Raw genomic sequence first — 27,051 nt, 5'->3', positions numbered from 1 at the left:
AAATTAACCTAGCAATCCACAAAAATTTCAAAATTAAAAAAGAAAACCAAACGTGTACGTGCTCTGATGGTGTGACTCTCTCAAAAGAGAGAGTACGCAATTAATAAATGACAAGGATTTTGCTTTCTGCTTGCCTCCAGGAAAAAGAAAATACAGGAAAAGATCACAAGCAGCATATTCACAATTCCTCAGCCCTGTACTCAAAATTGAGTACAGCAGTCACACTGAGTTCATGCTGTCTTGAAAAACTTGACTGGTCCTGTGTATTTCTTAAAGAATTCCTTGGTCGGTGATAAAAATGGATCTTCTAGTATCCAGACAATTGAGCAATTACCTTTTCTGTTGAAATTGGTACTTGGTGACTTTAAGGTAATGAGGGGAAGGAACAAGAGCTTATTCTCAATTCGCCTTAGCAGCTAGCTCTGCTATCACTTCATACTGTCCTGAGAGTGGGAAATCTAATGAAACTAGCCTTGCTTTAGATTTTTGTTTTATATTCCTTCTCCACAGAACTTTCATTTTCTCTCACACCTACAATATCTCCCCTGCAATAAACTACATTCGCAACCCATGTTCTTCCTACACTCATCTTTGGTGTACCAGTTCTCTTATGCCTTAATTTGTGCTGTAAGGGGCATTTTGTAGTTGACCTTGCTGCCTTTTGAAATAGAAGAATAGAGATTTAGTTTCTTTTATTTCCTGAGACATTTATCTGGGCTGCATTTTCTCCAGTCAGCTGCCATCTTGAAGAAACTGACTATATAAGTTAGTTAAAATTTTCCAACAGATAAGAAGGAACAGAGAGCATAAAACCTGCATGTCTGAAGAAGCCTCATTTCTATAGGGAAACAGAATAAAATGTTCTTACAACTTAAAAAAAATAGTTGATTTCTTTTTAGGCTAAGCACTATTTCTTTGGAGAATAATGAGGAAATTTCACCCACTTATTTAGAGGAATAAATTTAAAACATCAAAATTTTCAAATAGCCAAGTGTTCTATCAATACATGTGTTTCTGTGTTCCACAAAGATATTATGATTCATTTCTCCTCTCCCAGTTTCATATCAGTACTTTAAGAAACTCTTGAATATTTTCACATAAAATAAAGAGACCCTGTCTGGAATACTTAGCAACTACATCAATAAGACTTTTGTGTTGTTGGAAGGAGAATTTGAGTGAGATCTGATCCCCAAAGCAAATATTCCAGAAGAAAGTCATAACTAGTGCTGAGCAGTTTTTACTGAAAAATTATTTCTTAACTTATGCTCCAGAGGCATAGTGGGAATCAGATTTATGAAGAAGCTCTGCACGTGTGGAATCTTCTAGGAAATTTGATGTTCACTATTTATAAGAGATTTTAGAAAATATCTGAAGTATTCAAAAATCTGAAGTATGAAGAAAGATTTGCAAGAGAGAGAAATAATTTGAAGGAGAATTCTGTATATGGTTGTCAGTATAAAGTTACTGATTTTAATAGATATGTTAAAACTGGAATACTGTCAGTTCACTTAGACCAGAGAAGGTAATTATGAATTGAAAGATATCCTTCTAATTTCATTTTTTTGGCATATTTGGGAAGTATGAAAAACACTTTACAGTGAGAAAATTGTAACTTTAATCTACAAGTGACTCAAGATAAAGCTTTCACTTCTGAATTGTGTATGGTATTTATATGCTTGAAGGTAGGAAAAAACAGACCCAGGAGGCCAAATATCTGTAATTTATAAGCAGTATCAATTTAAAGGATAAAAAAATCTAAGAGATTCTCTCTTGTTTAATGCTACAAAAAGTCAGTAAAAATACATGGTTGGTAGAAAATTGAACAGTTTATCATTAGCCAGGACATTTTTAATATCCTACATTTCCTACAACCAGAGACTGAGTTTTATTGCCATTTCTCCAGCACGGTCAGTATTGTCTATGGCTTCCTCTGTGAGGGCCTGAGGACCTTACAAGTGGATAAGGAGCTTAGTCTGTCCTTATCTGACTGCACAAAGCCCTGAGCAACTTGGTCTAACCTAAGAACTGGCCTGTTTTGAGCAAGAGGTTGGACTGGAGACCTCTTGAGGTCTCTTCCAACCTGAACTACCCTGTGATCCTACAATTCTGATGTCAGCTTCCACATTTGTTTGGTTTTATGCTTGTGTCTTAGCCCTACAATTCTTCAATCCAGTTACATACTGTTACACATCCAGGAAGTTGCCAGATCATTTCCTTGTCAACTTGAGTGTGACTAATGATTCTGTTCTTTCCATAGGAATGAGGTAGAGTCAATGCAAAGGACTCTAGGACTTCACCAAGAAGCATGAGACAGGCAAACCAAGTGCTGGAGCTTGATCAAGAGCTTAGATACTCCTACAAAAGAGCAGGGAGAGGAGACAAGTGAGATAAAATGTAATATTTCTACTGGAAACAAGCAAAACCAGAGTTCAGCTCTGTCCCCATGTGAAAAAAAAATGGAAGGAGGAAGGAATCTGGAGACTGAATGCTCTTGCATCAGGAAAGTCTGCAGGTAGTCTTTCAAAATGGTTCTTTTTAAAGCTGAACTAGTCATGAAAAATTTCTGAAGAGATCCTGGCTACTGACATCCAACGTGTGAGCTCTATATAGATTAAAGCTGGGCTGTATATTTACAAAATACTTTATCTGATTAACTTAAAAATTCAACCAACTTCTAGGAAAACAAACAAACAAACAAAATAACAAAGATTGATTTAGTTACTCTTCTTCTAAGAATAATATTGGAAAAATATGTAGAGTCTAAACAGTTCTGAAAAGAAAGAAGCAAGAATAAAAAATCAAGCTCAGAACACAAATCGCCTTTCAACCCTAACCTTGTAATCATTACTATAATTAAATCCTCATAATTTAAGCTATGTTTCACTCAGTGGAAAATTGATGACTCTCATGTTTTAATGGAAATTTTACTGTATTCCAATAATCTGTTTTGTATAAATTAAGTCCCTAGGGTAGAATAATCATTTTGAGGTGCACATTTGTTTGGATTTCCTTTCACACTACAATAGGTTTCATTCTAAAAGCAGCTAATGTTCTCACAATTTGGAAACAAGGCAGTGATTTACTGTCTGTGACCTTAATTATTGTAGAAAAAAATAGAAATAGGAGCCTAACAAAAGGAAAAAAAATGTTCTTTAACACTAACAACCTTTACCTAAAAACCATTTTTAGCCTAAAACATTTATTATCCCTGCTCAAAAATCTTTTATTTTCCCTTAACTACATTTGAGTTTGGATCTGTTTATCTAGCAAACGGAATACAGCAGGAGCTTGTGACTGAGATGAGTATCATGTCATCATTGCCTCTGGTGTTGTCTGCAGTCATTGGAGAGAAAAATATTAACAGTAAATTTTCTAATGCTGTAGTCCAAGCAGAGGACAGCAAACAGCAAGGTTGACAGGGAAGGTGGAGAGGATGAGTTTGCAGTCTGATGTATTCTCTGATCCTACAGAAAGTCTTAAGTATCCTACTCATTTTATCTCATGTGCGTGTTCATTTGGGCACTGACCTGCTCACTCTGCAGTACAAACAGAGAAACAGCAGTTTTGTTTTCTAAACAAATATTCCATTTACTTCAATAAAATCAGGTCTTGAATGTAATCTAAGCTTTGCCAAAAGTTTTTGGAAGTCATGCTTTCTTACTCAGCTTTCTCTTACAGACAAGTCAGGTGCTGTGCTGAATCTCACCTGGTCCATTACTTCACTTCTCTCAGCATAAGGCTTTAGAAGAGGTAGTGTCCATTTTGAAGAGTCAGGAACACACCCTTGAGACTAAAGGGCCTCCTGCAAGAGCATGTGTGGTCCTGGAATTTGAGGGATACATCAGATACTCCCTGACTGAAATAATTTCCAAGTGATACATAGAGGGAAAAAAAAAGAGAGGTCACCAAATCTATGCAGAGACAGAATAAAAACTGAAGAATATGTTTAAAAATATATATTTCAATAATGAGTTTAGTAATGTAGGGCAGGATTCAGCTGTTCAAACATAAGTGTCAAACCACTGCTCTTCTTCATGTGTCAGGAAGTGAGAGTCTTCTCCAATGGAAAATCCAAAGTCCTTCCTTTCTATGGAAAGCTCAATTCAAACAACATCATGGGGTATTAAGGAAAAGACTTTTTTTGAGTCAAATATGAATGTCTGATATGTCTGATATGTACATCTGTAAAACATTGTGTCAGAAGTGGAGAAGCAGAAATTCATCATTTTGCAGAGTATACTCAATTATTCCCGCAAAAACTTAGGCTTTGAGAAGTTTGGAGCATGAAAAAGGACTGAAGGAAAAGCAGAAAACCTGGTGAATTTATACAGGGCATGGATTTACTGAAAAGCTTGGGTTGGTCTCTCTGATTCTTATTCCCTTTTTTATGAGTTTTGTCCTTTCATATTTTTGGAAATAAGGAAGTGTCTCACATTCTGAAATATAGCAAGATTACAAAATATATCTAGGAGGGCCATCTGAGAGTAACTGTTTAGCTCTTCATCTTTATGATGGAAACTTTTATATTGAGCCCTAGCAGTACTGAAGAGGTAACATCTATATTTAACAGAAAAAGGAGACATATATATCTCCTAAAAGTTACTGCCAAATGCAGCATATTGTAAGATTTGGCTGTCACTAAGCCTGGGGGATGTGAGCTTTTTCATAATAAAGACAGCCTGCAAATTCTCTGTAGGCAAGCAATCCAACTGCTTCTTTACTTTTTGGTTGTTATTTTAGTCATTTAAAATTTCCTTAATTGGATTCTCTTCCTGTTGTATTTTTTCACTGTTTGTAAGTACATTCAGTTTGAAATATGGCTTTAGTTAGCATTCTACACATCAGGCCATAATCAATGACAAAAGGACAGATTTTTATTTATTTATTTTTTTCTCATATGAATAGCTCAGGGACATTATTTGAGAAAACTATTGCAAACTGGATTTTCAACTGAGGTAAATTGCCTTTGGCTTTTTATATCTTTTTCTATCATTTAAGATCATCATTTTGATCCATTAAATGTTTCTGAGAAAAAAAAGTATTTTGACTACAGTAGCTCAAAAATGTACTCCTGTTTTTGACTTATATTTAAAGAAAATGACTGCTTGGAAGAAAAAGACTGTTAGTGTTTTGACTTGGCCCTATGTGTCTCCCATAGTGGTACAAGATAGCAAGACAGCTGAAAATTTGACTACAACAAATAATGGCTCATGAACACAAAGTTACTCTAGGAAACAGATAATTTTCTTAAAAAGATGTCAAAAAGTACTTAAACGGCCCTTAGGGGTCGGAATAATCTGTAGTGTATTTCTGGTATTATAATTTCTCACTAATGACTGATATAACAGAAATGGGTATTAGCATTTTGGGAAAATGGAAAGGTAGCCTCATATGTCCACCATTTTGTTATATTCTGCTTTGCCACAAGAGGGAAAAGGAGCCTTAAAAAGAAAATAGAACTTCTTAAAAAGAAATAGAACTACGTACGCAAAACAGTTGCATAACAAATGCCTCTATGCCTTTTTTAAAACCTCCAAAGTTGAAAACGCATTTTCTCCTATCATTTTTTAAGATAATAAGCTTATGAAATTTGAGAATTGTCTGTTTATAAGGTGGCCTGCCTTCTGAACTTACAATCTGATTTGCTAGTACTGTGTCTGAAAACTCTCACTTAATGTTTCTCTTATCCATTTCCTTGTGTCTCTGAACCTCTTTTCTTCTCCTGCTTCTTGTGAGGGGAACTAGATAGCACTTTCCAGGAGGAAAATTTTTCCGCAGCCAAAGAAAATACCTGCTGATCTCTCTTTTGCACAAGAAGTCTTTTTATTCACAGAGCATATAGCAAAAATCTCCGTATTTCTGTCAGCTTCTATTGTCATGAAATTAAATAGCAATATGGCATTTTCCACAGAATATTTTCCCAAATATAACACAGACCTCTATATGAAAATCTCTTGCTTCAATTCTTTCCTCCAATTGCTTATCATCTGTTGCTTACATTGTCTTAGACTTTTTGCCCAGCTTCCTCTTTAAAAAGCAGATCTCCATACCACTGTTAAATTGGTCCATGTTTTTCTGACTTAATCACATTTCTCCTAGTCATATCGGAATGACAAAACTTTCACATGAGAATCTGATTTTGGGGATCCAACATTGATCACTGCTATCAGCCCATGGGGTTTCATGGCAACTCCACATGACACAAAATTGTCCGAGGCCTATGGTGCTAAACACTGAATTAAAGCCTGGGAACCTGATATCTTCTACACAGGCATGCAAGCAAAGGCATTTTCATGTTATTCTGTTCAACTCAGTTCCTAAGATCACTGAAGGATGAAGTACTGTAGGAAATAAATCTCTCATTACAAAGTAGACTACAGGCATGCGATCAGCAGTTGCTGAAGAAGATGCTCCCCCTTCCTAAGTATCCAATACCTCCTCTGGCATGATTAGCTGTACAGGTGCTGTGAGCCTCTCTTTCTCTTCTAAAGCATTTCAGAGTTGAAACTTGCTAGGCTAGATATGCCTATTACATTACTTATGGAATGACCTGGATTTTGCTAGTCATTCCCAAATGCAGTAATTCTTGGTGTGCTTTACAAGAGATCTGAGGAGCTTTAGGAGATTATTGAAATGCTGCTGTCAGGCTATACTAAGGATTTGCAGCTATTTAAAATCCTGTCAATAAAAAGTGTATTGTAGAAATAACACTGAGTCCGACACAGAAGAACAGGTATATTTCTCTGCCTAGAAGCGAACAGCTGAACAGTCACTAGTCTTCAAGAAGCTGTAAGCACAGACAACATTGTTCGTATGTGGATGAAACCTCTATGCTAATAGAAGCTTTAGAGAGCTGATTCAACTTTACAATCTGTGCATGAAGTAATTCACTCCAGGATTCATTGTGAAGAATAACTTAATCAGGATCGGTATTTAAATTAATTTCAGAGAACATCTTGCATTTTACATATTTATTGTTAATAGTATTACTAATAGAAATGATATAAAATTACTGAATATTTGAGTGAGACATGAAAATGACTTTCAGAAAGCAATGAATCAATTTATGATCATTGTCAAATTTGGGAGTCAGAAATTGGGAAGGTTTGACATAGGATGAAATGGATAAGGAAAAAAATGCTGTTAGTCCCACTGATTACCCAAAGTATTTTCTAAATGTCAAAAAAGACTTCCTATACTTCATATAATATAGGTCTGCTTACGGAGACACATGTGAGATGAATTTGAGTTGCAAATTTACTGATTACTTACTAGATTTGAAAATAATAATTTGTCCATGGTAAACCTGATCAGTAGATAAATATTTTTTGAACTAGTAAAGGCATAGATAAATGAAAAGGTCAAGATTCCACAAAGATTAAAAGTGATGAAGTCCTACTTGTGTGACTGCTAGTCTCCAATGTCCAAGTTGGAAGGGATCTCTGAAGATCAGTTAGTCCATTCCCCATGGTCGAGCAGGGACACCTAGAGCATGTGGCACAGCATGGCATCCAGGCAGGTTTGGAAGATCTCCAGAGACTCCACAACCTCTCTGGGCAGCCTGTTCCAGGGTTCTGCCACTCCCACAGGAAAGAAGTTCTTCACATGCAGATGGAACTTCCTATGTTTCAGCTTATATCCTTTGCCCCTTGTCCTATCCCTTGGCCAGTATTAATGGAACAAAGCAGTATTAATGTAACAAAGAAAGAAAAGTACCATGGGAGGAAGGGATTGAAACATATTCAGGAGGAAGAAGTACACAAAGAGGTGCTTCACAGGTAACACTGTGAAAGTTGGTGGAGTGTGGAAAGGCATTAAAATGTATATAGAGAAACAAGATGCAAGATATGCTGGTGTTTCAGCACGTAGATTGCCAACTTGTAATGTTTTAAAAGATGTCTTATAGTGCTGTGTATGCAGCATTCATAGCTGCAAATGGAAATGCTAGTAAGCTAGAAGGCACCATATTTCACTTTGGAATAATGAACAAGGTGTACAGATTCACCAGGAAGGTATATCAGCTACAAGATGATCATCTGTTTTCTAGGAGTTAGGAAGTAAGGCAAGAGTGCTGAAACTTATTTCACTAGTTAGTTAAAAGTGATTTCAGAACAGAAAATAAGAGTCTAATTCAAGGAAAGATATAAAATATTTCCTTTAAAGCCAATGTTTAAAACCAAGCGAGGCCAGGAATACCTGGAAGATGCTCTGCCAGAACCAACCTGTCCTGATGCCTGTCAGACCTCTCAGGTACGTATGCATGAGGAAACCACTGTAGTTTTACTTTTTCATATAAACAATGTATTTTAATCTTTATGTATAGATTACATTGTATATTACATTTTTACATGAATAAAATAACAACACTAGAGAGCCTCTTTTCTTCTTAAAATTGCAGATTAAGCATAAGTATGTGGTGTAAAATTTCTATATTCTCCTATTCTTACCAAAACTCAGTATGTTTGACCACTTTCTTTTTTGTTCCTTATACTGTGTCAGCAATCTCTTATTATAAAAATGCCATCTCTGTTCCTTATAGAAGTTTTAAACTCATTTCACAGTTGAGTGGAACCCTAAACAGAGCTATCTTAGTGTAATGAAGCAGAAAACGATTGCTCCTTAACAAGACTGGTATATGGTGACAAACAGCTCATAAAAATCCCATCTGCCACAAAGTACTCCTATTCTAGTTGCTTTCAAAACTAAATATTATATTTCCTGTTTCTTTTCAGAAAGAAAGAGGATATATAAAACTGGAGCCATCAAATTGCTCTTTGACAAAAAAAGACAAAAAAAAAAAGGCACAGCTCATTTTATAATACACTAACACTCATCATTCCAAACATTGCAAAGTTGTAGTGTCACCTTAGGATGCGTTTATGGTACATAGATTGTGTAAAGCAAAAAAGATGCTAATCAAATGTACTATAAAGAAATATTTCTGATGATTTAGCAGCTGAGAACTATGTGTAAAACAATCTGTTGATGCTTTTGCATGGTAAAAATAAGCCTCCAGTGACTGCAATCAAATAGAAGGTAATTACCTGAAACTCTATCTGTAGTTACTCTGCTTAAATGATTGGCAACTAGTTCTGGATCTTGTAGTCCCCTTTCCCATCCTTAGTAAAAAGTCCACTGACTTAAATTCTTCAGTAAAGCTCCTAACTCTTTGCAGCAACACACAGTCATGCTGCTCTTCAGAGTAGCAACGAAACTCTTTGGTGATGTCTTATTATGTGCAATGTCTGTATGTCACTTAATAGCGGTGGTTCTTTCCAAACTAACATTCACTGCTGTTATTCAAAGTTATGAGAATAAAAATAATTAACATTTAGCCAGCCCATTGTCATATTTAGACATAAGCAAATTGGTTTAAGTTCTTCTTACTGACTTGATTTTTTTTTTTTTTTTTTTTTTGAGATTAGAGTTATATCTAGCTAAGAAATCTGTTTTTTGAGCAATGACATCACCTTTTTCAGAGACATAATTTTATACTAGATGCATGAGAGGGACAAACACATCATAGAAGCACAGAAAACCACAGAGTTTGAAGTTAGGGACTGATTGTTTTATTAAATATTTGGAAACTTTGAGCTTAGGAATTGCCCTAGCAGTGGTCAGGGCAGAAGAGGAGATAAACTGTCATGATAAAATACTTAACTAAACAGAAATAAAAACTAACAGCATGCATTTCAGCTGCTGCAAATGCATGTTTACGCTGTTAAAAGCAGTCATGTGTGCCATCTCCTATGCACAGACAAGAAGAAGAAACATATTAGAGAGAAGCTGGCAGATGGTATTCAAAAGACCAGAGAACCTTCTGCAATATTATTTTCAGCTAAAATGCTAGCTGGAAAATCCTGTGTCATTAGATATTCACAGATATCTTCCTACTCATTGAACTAACTTTTCCACAAAGTTGTCTGTAATTTGTTTTAAGGTGTGCAGTAAAGATGTACCCAGAAGGATTCCTTTTGACTGCATAACAGCTGTGGAAGTGACATGATGGCAGGAGCATCGCTGGGGCTGCCTGGAGGTTGTTCAATAGGCTGCCCGGAGGCTATGAAGAACAGAAAATACCACAGGGGATGAGGGGGAGAGTGCTGATTTTTACAGGTGTAAACCTAATCAATGGCAGCGAACTGGCTGTAGATTCACAGCACTGTAAAAGAGCAGAGTCTAGCCAGCACTTATCATCTTGCTAAATGTGATTTTTTCTTGATAGCTCGAGCTGGGACGTGCTGGCAAGGGCCTTCTCCCTGCACCTCCAGCTCCTCATCCCTCCAGCACCAAGCACAGAAGCAGTTCTCACTTGGATTAAAACAAAACAAGGAGGAAAGGTGGAAAGAAATCTGTCTGGTAAAGAGGACTCTGTGGAAAGTTGCAAGTAATAGAAGAGAGTATTTGAAAACAGTGGCACTGCTTTTTTAGACAGGGATATCACTGTCAGCATATGAGCTGACACTCTTCCAAGCAACATCTATTGTACATGCTGGATTTAAGGTTGAAATGCCTTCCCCTTTCTTGCTCCCCCACTATTTTGTCATCTGTCATAGTTGACAAATGATGAGCCCGGTCTGGAGCCAGAGCAAGGTACTGTCTGTATGCACAGAAAAACTGTGGGTAAACCGAGAGCCTCTCAGTACTCTGAGTCTGCACTGAGTGTTCCTTAGCTTTATATATCAGCAACACACAGAGACTTCAAATCCAATTGTTCCAAGTACTGTAGAGAGTAAGAAGCACTTCTAGTCAATGAATGCAAAATTGGTAATGTGAAACACACTGCTAACAACATTGAGTAACTAATAAAGCTAGCTCCTTGGCTTTCATTAAAAACCTTTTGTGTGAGTAGAGAGAATCAAAAGCCACTTAGGAGTGGACTCTAAAGCTGGTGATCTCTCAGTGCAAAGGCATCACTGATAGGCCTGAGGCCATCAATTTTAATTATTTCCAAGAGCAGTTTCAGGGCAGCCTAGGCAAGTGGTAGCATCCTTAATTTTCCTACATTTTCATTGGAAGACTATTTTGGCCTCTAATGAAGATGAGTTTGTAAGAGAATGCAAAAGAGTCAGTCTTAAATCGAGTTGATAATTTATTGTCCTAACATCTATTTAGTTTTCTAACATCACAGTGATAAAAATGGCTAGTTAAAGATGTAAATAAGCATTAGGAGTTTAAATACTCATGGATCTGAACCTTAACCCTGTGTATTCAATCTGTAACTCAGCAATTCAAACTGTAGCTCAATGATTTGATTTTTTTTTTTTCTCCTGCATTTGAACTAGCTGGATAAGATGGTATGAAAATCCCATAGGACATTTTACAAACCAGTGTAGTAAAAAAGCATCCTTATGCCAATGGCTTTAGATTCTAGCTTCTATTCAGATATCTCAATGCCATAACTCAAAATGAACCTCATGAGCTGTTTAATTCAAGCACAGCAATACCAGAAGCAAGTTACTTAATGTAAGATTAGAACAAACATTCATCTAGCTTGGTATCCCATCTTTGGCGTTTTCTGGCAGCAGAGGCAGAAGAAGCAAAAGATCAATACCAGCATTAAATGACACTTTCCCAAGTACAACTTTCTTTGAAACACCTGCAAATCAGAACCATCAAATTCTGAAAAGACTTATCTTTTATGGCTTTCCATTTAATCTGGATTTTTTGGTGTATATTTTTGTTTGTTCATTTGTTTTACAAAGGAAATTATTTAGCAAAAGTCTCTTCTCAGACTTTTAGAATAACTTTTTTTTTCCTTATTATTAGCTTAATCTATGAAATTATCAACTTAGAGTGTTTTCTGAATTTTGACATATGGATTTTTTTACCACTTTCTGAGAGTTTTTTGACTAGAGAGCGGTCAATTTTTTTCTTTGCTCTACATTCCCTTTTCTTCCTTCATTACTCTATTAGAAAACATGATAAAAGATATGCATTTACCAAAATCTCCAGAATCTCCTGAAGCGAGTAAATATCTCCAAAAAATCCATTTTGAAAAACAACAACTTTGTCACAGCTTTATTTTCTTCTTACATGTAATCTAACTCCATCTGTAACTTGATGAAGCCTCTGCTGGTCCTGTTTTCAGGTCCAGTCAGTAGTAAGATTTAGTGTGTATCACAAAAACACATGCATGCACACAAAGAAATGCATTCAGTCACACAGACTGCCAAAGGGTACTGTAGCTACACAGGGCACTACTTTAATTAGCTTCTACGTAAAACTCTAAAACTCACATAAAATAAGTGTATAGACAGCTATCCCCCACATGCATGACTATAAATGTTTGATTCAAGAGATTTTGCTTGTGAAATCTATATTGATTTATAATAGGGGCTTTATTTGATCTAAGAGTCTGTGTGAGACATATCTGTGCAGTGAAACCCTTCTTTTTCATAATTATGAGGTAATGATTTAGCATAATATCAAAATATTTAGATTTTCTGTAATGTGTTATGATCTATATACTCTGACAGCTAAATAAGGTATGGGCCTTATTTAGAACATCGATTATAGATAAACGATAAAATATCACAAGTAGCGTGGTGCTTTACATCAAAGGACTGATGAACAAAATTCAAACAGCTTACAATTCAGAGTTTACAGACCTAGTTCTGCATATAGCTAATGAGAAAATATGGGCATGTAGGTATCTATACTAGGCTTTGTGAACACTGTAAACACTTCTTGAATATCTTCACTCCATACAAAAATGATTCATTTTGCCATGAATTCTAATCACATTTTTTTTTCTACCCAATGTTTAATGATAAAGAGTAGTACTAAGACAGTGAGAAGATTCCTGGCACAAAAAATCAATGTTTGTAAAAGACATATTTGACAATGCACATCTTTATGAGTAATGCATTCTCAATTTTTCATTTACTTTTCTATTAGATATACAAATCCTATAAAAAATTAAAGCTCTCAGATACTGCCATCTAATCCTCTCTCCCTTGGTTGATATAATGGAATGAGAATTTAAAATTTAGAGGATTATGAACAAGCCCTGATCCTTAAGGTATAAATATTGTTCCAGTTGACTACAGTGGAAGATTCCCATGTGCATCAGAGGGAAGGATACAGCCCTTATCATTTAAAGATTCCTGCTAAACTTACTTTCTTATTTGTATTTGAAGTGCTTTCAATTTTCCAGGAAACTTGAGCATAAACAGGATTTAAATTATTCAATTGCAACTCTCCTTTGCTGTTTCTATCAGAACATAATGGGATTAAAAATAATTATAAGATTTCTCTCCAAAGTAATATATTCAGGAAAAATACAAGCTACAGAAGCTTATCCCTCTACAGCACTGCCTTCTATCCATGAACAGCAGTCCAGTATTAGCTGGATTAAGGCTAAGATTACTTTAAAACATGCAGCACTGAATTTTAGTCAAATAGCTAAGCAGAATGTCGTATTAATATTTGATATAACTGACACATCTTAGAAGTCATCCTTAAGTGACTGAGGCCCATATCACTTTGTTTCTTTGGTGACTTCTAAGAGTTATTGACTTGATGCACAGACACACATGTATACGTATATATTTGTACTGCACTGAAACCAAACTAACAATTGATTTTAAAAGAATGAGATCTTTAATCTTCACATCTGGACTAATTTCATCTTTTTTTTTTCACTGTATGCTCGTCAGAGGTGGAACTTTATATCTAAATTTAGGTGTCTACCATGCAATTCTATAAATGTTTATTGAATATTTCTGTTCTCATGGTACATCAGTGGAATCCCATCATAGTTAATACAGTATATGGACACTTCCGGTCTGTTTCCTTTCATCACAAAGTAAACATGAATGTTGTAATTCAGTTTTGAGCTGAATCTGGTATCACTTCAGGTGTGATATTGATATGCTGTCAGGTGAAAACCCTGCTAGATGTCACTGTCTTTATTATCAATGATTTAGATCCAGTGAACCATGTCTGTTTCTTGAGGCTCTCTAGGGAATGAGACCTGGTCTCAGCAGTCTTTTCAGAAGGTTATTGGTCTCCTGTAAGTCAATAGAGAAGGATATCTCAGATACTCTAGCATGTCTTCCACAGCACTAGGCTTCCACAGCACTAGGCTTCCACAACAAAGTATAATTTGTTAAATTATGCCCAGCATGTCCATTGACAGTACTGGAGTTGGAATAACTAACTAATATAGTCCATAGTTGCTACAGAAAACATCTAATAGTGATATTTACATATTAAAAATTGCTATCATGACTTGGTAAGAATATCACTTCCATTTGCAATGTGGTGTTTAGTAACTAATGACAACATAACTGTAATGATGTACTAAGTGGAATTAATGAGTGAAATCTATTGTTTCATATAATTTCATGCATAACTTTAGTTTGTATGGATCATCAGTATTCACAGCTGAATTTTGTCCTTCGATGTGTATTAATACTGTTCTTTGCAACTAAGACAAAATAATTAATCAATATGCCTGCAAGGAGGAAGCAACTGTAATTAAATCATAATAATTAACATGGATATCAAATTAATTTGGATAAATTGATCTGGATAACATATTCTGAAATATACAGGCAGAGATATTTAGAGGAAATTCTGTTCATGCTGTTCAGGTAGGTAGGTCACCTCTATTTTGCTCTATATCTAGTAACATTGTTCATGAAAAAAAATGAGTTAATTAAGGCTCTATGCCAAGTTTTGACAAGTGATAATACAACTGTCATTTTCTGTAGTTATGTAAGAGAGGAGAAGGAGACTTTTAGGGTAGAACTAGTACCTGTGACCAAAGTACTCTCTTAGCTACATAATCTAGGCAATGGAGTCAATGCTATAGGTTTTCTGATCCTCTGGCTCATATTTGAGTTGGAATGCTCAGACCAACATGCCACCCACTCCCATCATCCAAACATTTGCTTTCTTGTAAGGTCCCATATCACAGAATCACAGAATGGTTGAGGTTGGAAGGGACCTCTAGAGATCAGCTAGTCCAACCACACCTGCTCCAGCAGGGACACCTATAGCGCAGGGCACAGAGTTGCATTCAGGATTTATGAAAATAGAGAAAGCAAAAGGCTCACCCAGACAAGTGATGTAATAGCTTTAGAGACAAAAATAAGAACTTGGGAGTTGCCATTATTTCACTCAGCAGTACCATAAAAAAAAACTCATTAAAGACATGATTTGAACCTCTCCTCTCTTTTCTCAATGTTTATTGTTTTCTATACTGCAAAATCCTTGTTCTTTGCACCTTCTTTCTTCCCTTCATATCTGTTGGCATTTTATCACCCTTCTTTCACCCTACTCCACCATATGATGACAGTTATAAGGGTTCCTATGTAATCAGTAAATATCTTCACTCCAGATCTAGTATCCATGAATATTTTACAAAACTTTTTGCAGTGTTCAATCCTTGCAATTTTTATCAGTTGCTTAATATTTAAAACAATAATGTCTGTATCATAAGCTCTGCTAATACCTCCCTGTGGTAACCCTGCTAAAATGTATTTCATAACCATTTTAGTAATGTTATATATAAGAAATATGCAATTACCATTAATGGACAACAGTTTAGTCTGAAGAGTGCAATTAAAATTTCGAGTATCAAAAATGTAGGTTTTGTATGTAGGTAATAACTCTTTATTAAATAATTATGCTATTTTTTTAAAACAACACTGAAAAATGCTAATTTAAAACATAGTGAGAAAAATAATAGAAATCAGAATCTCAGAAAATGACATGCAGTTCATGAACAATTCACAGAGAGGTGAAAAGGGAAAATAATCTAATACATTATTCATTCTTAGCAGCAATTATAATACATTAAGACACCTGATAAGCATCTTAGATGTCAAACTGCTTGACTAATTTGCTGCTGTTTGTGTATGAAACATTTTTCTACTCGCAGTCTGTGTATATTTATAAAATAAATATTCACTCAACATTTACTCTAATCAGCATTTTAATGATATATGAATATATGAATAAAAGATCCATATCTTGACACTGTAGAGATGAAAAGAAAGCTAAAGGCAGAGAATGAAATAACTATAAGAGACAATATGACTACATGTAATTTGAAATTAGAGATAGAGAATGATCAGATTTAAAGTACCTCCTTCACACTCCAGCAATATTTCCTTTTGTATTCAATAAGCATTAGCTTTTTTGTTTGTTTGTTTATTTGTTTGTTTTCTGATTCTACTAGGCACTTGCCAAGAAATTATCATTGGCACAGGCAAAGCTTAGATAATCTCCATAAGGAGATGGCCTACAGTGAAGCCTCCTACTGTAACTGAACAGGAGAGATCTGCTGGGCAGATCTGCACCAGTGGAATCTCCACCACTGAACCTTTCCCCCTGTATTCAAGTATTTTTAAACAGAAGTGAGGTTGAAGTCATCTTTGTCAGTAAAATATCTCACAATTCTGATTTCAGCTTTCTCTGAGGAAAGACATAAATCAAGACTATAGCAACTGTTGCCTGCCCAGTGCCAACTACTACTGATCTAAAATTGCTTCAGTGTTAATGGAAAGGTTTGAACAATCATTATTAGAGCAGGCTATTAAAATCATGCTTATTAGAACTAGGCATGATTGACCTTACATCCTATTTATTTCAGGAAACTGATCAAAAGAAGAAAGTCTCCAACAAAAATATATTATTTTTCACTATATGGCAAGATTTACCACAAACTATATCAGAGAACACAGACGTATCTCTTCCTTGTTCGCTGTGAACTTATAAGATAAATGTCTTATCTTAAAAGATAAGATAATTATAAGAATAATTCCCTCACATAAATGTACATACTAGCAAATGCAGACTTCGAGAATCAAAAGATGTAGAGATGAATTAGTTCAGTATTATGCAAATATTCAAATTGGCAAATGACTATTACTTAAGAGAAATGACAATACTATACTCCTGTTATCAAGACAAATGTTCCTAATACAAAGAAAGAGCTAAATATCAATCCTCCCTCTCTTTAAAATTTTAAAATTAAGTTATACACCTGTGAACTTGATCAGGGACAGCTTCCAGTAATGATTTTCTAATGATCCATCTCCAGATGGTTTATCATATACAGGATTTTCTGCTTGGGGGCCTTAAAATTCAAAATAGGTGTATGGAGTGGATTTAAAACTAAATGGATGTGTTCCAAATGTAAATCTTCCTTAAGAAGTCTGACTGAGAAAAGCCTCTCTATCGGCACCTTTTGCAAAATTATATTTAAATGTTTGTCTCAGCGAGTGATTGTGTCCTTGAGACACTCAGAGAATTACACTTGCACAGACTGTGCTGCAATAATGTAAATTCATCTTATTACCACTTGTTGAATATTATCTGCATATCCTTACAGGCATTTTCTAGCTCAATTACCATGAGAATTACCATGAAATAAGAGATTTTTTTTGATGAGAAAAGCCTAGCATTGTTTGTCTATATTATTTTCATTCTTTCCCCTTCCCCCAGTACCTTAGAATAGACTTTGAGTTTATTTAGACCCTAAAAAGAAACATGCTAATTCTGGCAACATTTACAGCAAATTTGCATAATTATAATAGTGATCTGCTATGTGGTGCAACCAAACTAATTAGTAACATAGGGCAAAACCTCCTTGAGAAGTGCCATACAGGCTTGCTATGAAAGAAAGTGTTCAGTAGCGATGGAAGGCAGGTCAGATACTGCCAACAGTGTAGCAGGAGGCAAAGCAAATGAAAGAAGGGACTGTGGAATCAGCATTTAATAGGGACAGCATGAATCGGATACTTATAGATCTCCTTGCAGAGTGGTTGTGTGCATTTTTGACACTGCACACGGCTGCAGCTGTGCTGCAGCTGTGTGTGAATTATACATTGCACCGCAGGGAGGTGTAAAGGGGAGGGATGGGTTTCACAGCCCTCTATTGATTGAACTCCTTATTTTGTGCCCTTTAGATCTTCAAAAGAGGTTGTGCTATGTTCCCTCGTTTTATGCTATAAATTAGTTCCAGGTAGCATGCCTTGTGCATAATCAGAGGAAGGAGCAATGGTACCAGCTGTCCATTCCCCTGAGACTCAGAACTGATCAGGTACCAACACACTCCTGGATGGAATAATTTTTCACCTTGTGAGGAATCTATATTTCACATCGACAATAAAAGCATCAAATCCATCTGTTGTAAAGTAGAATTTTTTTTTATCTGATATCTGTCCAACAGACCTCAGAAAACAGTGTGCTACATACCAAGACTTCTAGTCAGAATATCTCACACAGTTGTGACTTATTTTCATTTACTGACTATATTTTAACAGCTAAAACACATAACTCTTATTACTATAAAGTAAATACAGCAGATGGCTTGTCAGTTCTTCATTCTGTTCTCAAGATGTGCCTGCACTAGTTCTAATAAAAGGCTAAAGCTTTTGCCATAAGATTTTCTTTCTTCTAAGCAAAGATTGAGACTACTTTGCAGAGAAGAAAATTCAAATTTGGAAATCCTTGGTTATGCCAGATTCTACAGGATACTAGTGTGTGCAGTGGTGCTTTTGAAACTTGGGTCTACAGGTGCCTTGCATTTCAAGGAATGCTTCTAAAGTTAAAGTGAAAAGTCACCAAGGAACACTAGCTTGCGGACAGCAAACTCATGCTTGGTCTACAGAGCTGCCAGGAAAACTGTTCTGGTCCGCATATTGAAGGGAATGGGGCACTGCTGTTTCTGCACTCACGTTGACACTGTAAGAAAGAGGCCTGCAGCATTGATAGGGCTATATTAGACAATTAGCACAACAAAATGTGTTGCCAGAAAATTCTGGGATGTGCCTGTCAACTGCTTCTTACTTCTTCTCCCCAAACTGTGAAATCCTCTTCAGATTCTTTATTTCCATTTTTGTTTCCAGATTTTTGCAGCTACTGGCATGTTAGTGACAATTTTACAAAATAGCTTTTTCCTGTACCACACTGTCATAAGAAAAGTAAAACCATCTCCACAGCAATCTGTCTCCAATAGATCAATCAAAACTAGGTGTCTCATATAGGGAGACTGTTTTGGCATCCCCTTCACCCAACCTTTATCTCACCCTCATGAAAAGAGCCTCTCTTCTGAATACTGCTTCTCCAGGTTCCTTCCAGCATCACTGTCAATGAGATGTGAACAAAACACATTTGTTCCCAGTGTTAGCAAAGCTTAAATCTACTTGCCCCATTTTGCATCTTGTGCTGTAAAGACACATCTCTGGGATTAAGTGAATGGCAGGTGCTCTTGCAAAAAATGATTTATGTTCAGAAAGTATTCTGTCTACCTACATATCTCTTTATTTATGGATCACTCATGCAAAACATAAAGTGCTCTACACCTTAGATTTCAGTTACTCCTAGATCTTATACCAGCAGTTCCACTCTGTCATGTGTATTGGAACTGGCTGAAAGTTTTAATATGAAATACTTTGAGAATGAGAGAATTAAGATATTTTGATTTTTTCCAGTTTTTGCTCAGAAGGATTGCAGGCCAAACTGACAGCCTGGAAGTATTCTTTTTTTGAAAACATTTTTTTAATCATTTCACATCCAAAATTTCAATTTTCCATCTTGTCACCTGAGGAAAGATGAAAATAATTTTGGAATTTCCAAATTTCCGTCAAAAAAAAAAATCCTATTTTCTGCATAATGTTGGTTTGTTCCTGATCATCCCATTCCTGACCATAGATTTTCAACTATGCAAACTGTTTATTAAATTCAACCAAAGTTTTCAAACTGAAATATTTGTTGAAGAAATTAAGAAATAAAAGAAGTTGTGAGTATATGTGAGAGGCATGTGCTCAAAAATCAGTACAAGATTGAGCAAAAAAATTGGCCTGGCACATGCTGACAATTCTACAATTGCTTAATATACAGTACAAAAACATACCTTGTATGTTAAAATTTTTACAAATTGCTTATAAATTGAACTTTCAGATAATCTATGATTTGAATTTTTATTGAACAGATCATTTCATTACACAGAAAACAATAATATGGCAGAAAAACTTTATGACTTCTATTAGGAAGGCAGCAATTGAATGTAATGTTTTTAACAGAAAAATCACTTTTTTTTTTTCTTGAGTGTTATTAGGGTTAAAAAAGATACAGGAAACATGGTGTAAAACATGTATGACAGATTATATATTGTGTAACATACATATCTTCCTCCTGTTTAAGTCTTTGTTTTATTCAGAAGTTTTAGGTGTTTTCCAAAATAGCTGCTGTTCTGAACACAATTGTCTTCTGCTATCAAACAAAAAAACAAACAAACAAAGAAAAGCAAAACTAAACTACACTATTTATTTTTTTAAAGCAAAATAACTCCCCTGAATTTTCCCAAAAATTTTGAAAACAAGAAATTTATTTTGTGCTGAATATATTTGCCACTTTCAAGACAGCAGCACAAAACAATAATGTTCTGAGGAGTCTTTAATGGGCTCTTAAAGTTATAGGACTGAGTTCAATTTTTAAATATGAGAAATCTTACACTTATTTTTTTCTGCTTCTCTGTTTTTTTTAATACAGACTGAAATTAATTTCTTTATACATTTCAGATCTAAATTCTGAGAAAGGATTAATTTCTGCCATTCACTGTAGTCAATGAGAGCTGTGGATTTGTAGAATCTCTCATGAACAGTTTATTACACACTCACACACACAAAGGAATATTTAACATAAAAGCTATCTGCCAAATCTCTTATGGATCCTGCAGAAGAAATCTGCAATGGCTATGTATCACCAAGAGATGCTTATAAATCTTAAGAAAGAAAGGATACTGAAAAGAAGGATGTCAACATATCCTTGTACCAAATCCACATCCAGATGTGAAAACAGAAAAAAAAAGGAATGGATATTATTACTTATGCAGAGAAACAACTCCAGCTAAGAAGTCATTAATCCAAAATTAAATGCAACCGTGTAAATAACTTTCCTGTTCTTTCTTCTTCCAAGAAGAGAATCCCTCTGATAATGACCTGTGTCCCTGAGATAAATAAATGCATTAAAGATCTTAACTACTCTTTGATGGACTACAAATGGACACAATACAGGACAATATTTGAACAGTAATGATTTGTCCTTTCTTCTTCAAGTATAAGCTGATTGCAAAGGCTTCAAGACTGTAGATTAAATAGCTAAAGGGGTCATGAATCTTAATAGCTTCTAAATCAGAAAGATCTGCAACTTACATGCTCTGCCTGGGGTGTGTGTGGAATGTATAAATATTAATAGATCTGGCAAGAGCTTGGCAGACAAGCTGTCTAAAATTTCACAGCAGGAAGACTGAGGTTGCTATGTACAGAGCAGCTGAGATGCTCCCACCTGAAAATGAACTGTCAGCATGTGTGTAAATACATTTTTCCTGGAGTAATATTTAACATTCTGAGCTGCCCTGGCACAATAGGTGCTTTATGCATCAGTGTCTAACTCCACAAGATTATTTAATATAACGAACATACGCTAGGCAGAAAGCTGGTATTGGGGAAGGGAAGTACATTATGTGCAACATATCTGAAGCTTTCTTTGAGGATTGTTCTGGTAAAACAGCTTGCTTGTAGGTACCATCAGTAAATCCATTGCCACAATGGCAGGGAGACTAGAGCCCTGTGCCATCATATGGACTCCTAATAAATCTCTCTGAAGTGTACACAAAAAAGGGAAAAAAATGCTTTATGAAGCACTACACTTATGAAGTGTACACTTCAGAGAGGCTTCATAAAGCATTTTTTTCCCTTTTTTGTTAAACAAAATAAAACAAATCTTAGCGAGGATTTGCTTCATTTAAATTCCCATCTTGCATCTTGTGAAAAGTAGAAAAAAAGAAGCAAAATTAAAAGGTGGCTAATGGTTTTTACTTTTTAAATTGCTCTCCATTTGAAAAAAAGAAACATATCTTTTTCTAAGTCTAAGAGCAGAAGAATTTTTATTACAAAATTAACAAAGTCAAAATAAAAATGAAAATGGATTCTGAATAAGCAATCCAATATCTGAACTAGTAGACATCCACAATAATCTTTTCTCAGTAGAGAGAGAAAATAAAAAAGGCCTCCATCAAGAAATTCACATTTATTAAATATTGCTTAGTGTAGGCTTAAGAAAAATTTTTATAAAATGATATTATTTTCTCAAGGCAGTGGCTGATCTTGGAAAGTAATATTGAAACAGTTTTATGATCAAATGCTATAAATAGAGCAGCCATTATCTGCACTGCCTATTGGTTGGTGTGATTGTGCTATGGAGCAGTTCTCAAGTGAAGGAAGTTACTATGGTATCTTCTATTCAACTTGCTGTTGCTCTTCAATTCTTCAGTCTTCCCTTTTGCCAGGGAAGAGCTTTTCAATTCATTTCTCATTACTGTGAGCTCTCCAAACTTCCACCTTTCTCCTTTCTGTTTCTGGTACACTTTCATAATCGATTTATTCTCTGTATTCTCAAGTAGAGGACAAAAATGTTGCCTACTTTCGCTGTTGTTGCCAAATTAACTCTGTCCAACCAGCAATAAGCACATTTTCATTACAGCCAGATTCTCTCATGAAGAAAGAAAGAAAGAAAGAAAGAAAGAAAGAAAGAAAGAAAGAAAGAAAGAAAGAAAGAAAGAAAGAAAGAAAGAAAGAAAGAAAGAAAGAAAGNAAGAAAGAAAGAAAGAAAGAAAGAAAGAAAGAAAGAAAGAAAGAAAGAAAGAAAGAAAGAAAGAAAGAAAGAAAGAAAGAAAGAAAGAAAGAAAGAGAAAGAAAGAGAGAGAGAGAGAGAGAGAGAGAGAGAGAGAGAGAGAGAGAGAGAAAGAAAGAAAGAAAGAAAGAAAGAAAGAAAGAAAGAAAGAAAGAAAGAAAGAAAGAAAGAAAGAAAGAAAGAAAGAAATTAGAGAGAGAAGAAAGAGAAGAAGGCATCTCATTATTTCAGTCTTAGCAAAAAGAAATTCAGACAAAATAATCAAAAACTATTAGTGGCTTATTGAATAAAGGCAGAAGTCCTTTAGTCATGAAGAAGTTAAAGACAAATTGCATCAAAATAGTGCTAAATTCCAAAATATCAGAAAGGCAATAAATTTTCTTCCAAACCACAGCAGAAAACCACAAGAAAGCAATCAGGAATGCTCCACTAATGAAAAAATGAATAATAACCACACAGTGAGTCTTATAAGTGTTGTGAAAGGCTGCTTTTTATTCTGAATATGCAAAATATGAGATAAGGTATGGTGAGGTCACAGAACAGGGTGAATACTGTCACTCCTCTTACAATAGATTATTTCGCAATGTCATAAAAGAAAATTCTCACTTATAAGAAATCAAAAGAAGGTAACACAATTGTGACTTTCACTTTTAGATCTGGTCTTAATTTCTACAAACAGAAGTGTTATGATTATGTTGATTTCACTATTCTGTCACGTCTAAATTTCTAAGTTTCTAAATTTCTAAATTTCTAAATTTCTAAGTTTCTTTCATGACAGAAATCTTGCTTTGCAAATACTTGAACTTACCTTATCTCTTTTTTTTCACATGCATTCATTCTTGAAAAGTAATGCCTTTACATGCTATTTTCCCCAGCACTTGAGAAGGAGTATCTGTCAAGAGACAACTGACTGAATATTAAACTAACTTGGAGAGATATATGCAAATGTCAGTATGCCTGAGGTTGATTTTTGAAGGTATAATAATTCATATTTCAATTGAAATAAAATATACATATATATATACTGAAACCTTCATTTGTAGTTTATTTTTGACTTCTTTAGATGTTGAATTTATTCTTCTGTACATATTCTTATAAGATTATTTTTAAGCATCTTCTTACATTAACATGTCAAGCATTTTCTCCTTTATGAATTGAATACATTTAATAAATCATGAATTCATTTTTCACCTAGTGAAAAAAAAAACAAAGAAAGGACAATTCCAACAAGAAAGAGAAAATCTATGTTTTTTTTCTTTTATTTAAAAAGTCTTATATTTTTTCAGGGTTTGTGAAAATAAGCAGTCTCATTTGCAATCCATCCTCATTAAAAGAAATACATTGTTACAATAAAGTCTTCATATAAGAGTATACAGAAGAAAAAAATGAACAATTTCATAAGTATTTAATGTACTCCCATTTCTACTATTAAAAGATTTTTAAGGTCCTTTTTTTTTCTAGAAAATCTTTTTTTGCTTTTAACCTTATGTGATAGTTCCATTTAGCTAACATTTTGCCTGTTATTAATAATTTCATAAAAGGAAATATCGATAATTTATTAAAGCTTTTGCACAGCTTTCCTTTACTCTTTTGCTATGTAGAAAGGGAAGGGATAATATCCTGCAGTGGCGTGGTAGGTTTTCTCCATGACCGATGCTCCTATGATTATTTTTTGCTTTGTTTCACTACTGGTTATTTGGTCTGTGCACTGTTCTCTATCGTGGGAAAAAGAAAGCACCATGAGAAAACAGGCAGACTATAAATAGTCCTGTAGGTGGCTTAGTGGTATTTTTGGAATAGGAGAAACGGGAGGAACAGTCACAACTTATTAGTCCTTAATGTGCCAAAGTCAGGTGCACTTGAAACCTGAGAAGTTCAACTCCCTCCCCACCAAGATTCTTTAAACGCTTTCAACTAAACATTTGCTTTCTGCTTTCCACTGGTAGAACCCAAGGGAGCTGATCAACGCTATGACTATATTTTTTAAGGAGAATCTGAGCTTTTGGAATGTAAAGCCAGATTTTGAAATGAGTTAGCTGCAATACAGGGAGTTAACTGATGTTTTGAGGTGAAGGTAAAGCCTCTCAACTCAGAGGCTGAGCCCAAAGGTAAAACCCTCATAACTCTTGACTGTTCAGCTTCAGCATAATAATTCAAGACTCATCTTACATCTCAGTTTTGAACTGCATGTAAAGAAATTCTTGTGATTACGACTATGCTTGCAAGTCTGTGACTTGCAGTAATGGAAAACTTATACTAACTGCATCTTTGGTGTTTTAACCGCTACATCAATCTAACAGAGAGGTTAATGAAGCTTTCAGAATTCAAGTTTGAAATGCAACAATATCTCTGAACTCCAATATCTCTGAACTTTGATACCTAGTTCAGTTTGGTTCCTAATCTTAATGAGATATTAATCCAATGTTCTTCCTCTCCAAACAACCATCCATTTCTAATTAAAATTAATAATTATCCTGTATCCAGATGAGTGCCATTTAAATTTCACCAGTATTTATGCTAAACACTGTTTCAGAGAGTAGCTTTTAGTGAGTTTTAAAAAATGGATTTGTTTTTTAAGTCCCAAACTTAATACTATATGATTCTATTTCAAAGCATTCTATTGTAAGAGAATGTCTGCTTCCAGCATCTACCCAAGTCAATTTCTCTCTTCTTCATTACTGATTACCTATCAATAGGCTTAAGAAGAAACATGGAAATGAAACTATTCTGCCAATAAGGAGAAAAAAATTATCTTGTTAAAAATGTCCTGTTCTTAGAAGACTCAATAATTGACATTGAAAAGTGAACTCAAATGTAAATGTTACAATATATAATCTAAGACACAATAGAGAAACAGGATTTTCTCTTGTTCAAATGAATAAGTGATAATAACAAGGTTATTGTGCTTTAAGAAGATGGCTTTTGTGTTGTGACAAGGAAGACAACTTTAGAATTAAAGATCCAGTTTTTCATTTGATTACACAGCTTCTTCACACAATATACTTCGTTAATCCCCAAGTTCTAAATGAGCCCTTTTTCCTAGCTACCAGGAATTATTATACAGATAAAAATCTTTGACACTTTTATTTTATTATATGTAATGACTTTTGCTTAACTATGTTATGTTATAGTCAAATGAAAAGCTAGGCTTAAACCAGCTAAAAAGAAGTATTTAATTAGAAATCCTTCTGTACATAAAATTGGTCTAGGTAGTGAATAAACTGCTTTAGAAAATGCAAAGTCTTGGGTATCGGACATATTAGTAGTAAGAGAGAATGAAAAATACAGTTTATAATCTATATCCTGTTGAGTGACTCCTGATGTTCCCAAACAAGAAGCAATAGGAATAATCAGGCAGCAAAAATCTGAGTCGACATAGTAGAACCACAGCATATTTCTTGAATATATTTTAAAAAGATGCTGACTTTCCTTAGCTATCTTGTTTATGGCAATAACTATAAAGAAGCATTGCTGCTCTTAAGAAGGACCACAGGGCCTGTTCATGGATGCCCAGGCCTCACTGTTGTTCCTACTACCAGATGTATATGAACTGCACAGCAAGGTTAATATTTAAAAGTAACTGCAAACAATGCTAGCAAGTGGACATAGAAATCGCATCTTGTAAACAAGTCTATTCTACAGAACACATTGATATGTACAAATGCACAAAGTTATTGTACCAACTGAAGCACCAAAAGTTCTACAGAAACTTAAGGAAAAATTTCTTAACAGTGAGTGTGACAGAGCACTGGAACAGGTTGCCAAGAGAGGGTGTGGAATCTCCTTCTGTGGAGATCTTCAAAACCTGTTTGGAAGCAATCATGTGCCACATGCATGGGTTGGTGACCCTGCGTGTGCAGGGAGGTTGGGCTAGATGATTTCTAAAGGCCCCTTCCCACCTCAAGGATTCTGTGATTCTGTGATATTTCCCTACTACATTTACTTAGAGTGTAATTCAACGCAAGGAGAATAAGTGGCTATATTTGCATAGTGTATATAGCATAAAGGATATATTTGCATATTATTAATTTATTTAGCAGTAATTGCTGGCAGTATGTAGAATGTCTTTGGCTCTGTAAAGAGCCTGATTAAATGCTTTTACCTTTCCTGCAAAGAAATCACAATAGCAAGGAAAACAGAATAAATATGAAGACTGACTGCTATTTCTAGAAAGAAATCTTGCAGATTTTACTAGTTATGGGACTTGCATGAGACATTTTTCACCAGTTTCCACACAAGTATTAAGATATTGCTGAAAATATTTCCAAACTTGTTAAATAAAAAGCTTTTATAAGAAATTATAACCTATGAGAAGGCTCAAACTGACTGTATATTCATTTGTTTCATACATATATTTCACAGAGCTTATTGTCAAAGGTCTAAGTTTTTGACTAAAAA

Source organism: Nothoprocta perdicaria, unplaced genomic scaffold, assembly GCF_003342845.1.
Source record: "Nothoprocta perdicaria isolate Ctin4 unplaced genomic scaffold, notPer1 scaffold_67, whole genome shotgun sequence".
NCBI lineage: Eukaryota > Metazoa > Chordata > Aves > Tinamiformes > Tinamidae > Nothoprocta > Nothoprocta perdicaria.
Note: the sequence above shows the minus strand (reverse complement) of the source record.